Source organism: Psammomys obesus, unplaced genomic scaffold (assembly GCF_907164565.1).
Source record: "Psammomys obesus unplaced genomic scaffold, mPsaObe1.curated_primary_1811, whole genome shotgun sequence".
Taxonomy (NCBI): domain Eukaryota; kingdom Metazoa; phylum Chordata; class Mammalia; order Rodentia; family Muridae; genus Psammomys; species Psammomys obesus.
Window position 1 is genome coordinate 4,988 of NW_026595489.1, and position 823 is coordinate 5,810.

Here is an 823-nt window from a genome sequence, read left to right on the forward strand (position 1 = left end):
TTCCCTTCCCCAGCTGAGGAAACTGAGGCCCAGATGCCCGCTTTTCCTTGTGCTTGAGGCCGACGCAGAGTGCGTGGTTGTTCTGGGGACCCCCCCCCCCATTTCCCAACTTCAACCTCAGGGAGGTTTTGAAATCTTTGTGCGTCTGTAGGGGTGATCTTGAAATGGAACCCCGTCTTTCTGGGGGCTGCCAACAGAGTAGGGGGCGAGTGTGGCCACGCTTGAGGGACTCGGGAGGTACCAGGAGGGCCTGAGAGGGGCAGGGGGTCAGAGGCGCTGATGAAGACACCCACCCACCCCTGCGCGCGCTCACACACACACACGTACACGCACCCAGTCCCGGCTAGGGTTGCCCCCCCCCCCCCCCCCCCCAACCCCCAGTTCTCTGGGCAAGCCGAGAGGGGGAGCCGGGCAGTGAGCCCGGAGCTCCAGGGGGTTTGGCCGGTGCGGGCGGAGCGAGGGGCGGGGGCGCTGACGTCAGACCCGGGCCCGGGCGCCGGCGGCGACCGCCCCGCCACATCCTGGTGGCCGCTGCTTGCAGCAGCCGAAGCCGAGCGAGAGCCCTGAGCGAGCGGGACGGCCGCCGCCGCCGCCGGGAGCGCCGGGCAGCGCGCGGGGACCATGCCGAGGCCCTGAGCGCGCGCGGAGGGGGCGCCCGGGATGGAGCTGAGCTTGGAGAGCCTCGGCGGGCTGCACGGGGTGGCCCACGCGCCGGCCGGGGAGCTGCTGAGCCCCGGCCACGCGCGCTCCGCCACGGCCCAGCACCGGAGCCTGGTGGCCCCGGGGCGCGCCGGCCTGGTGGCGGGCATGGCCAGCCTGCTGG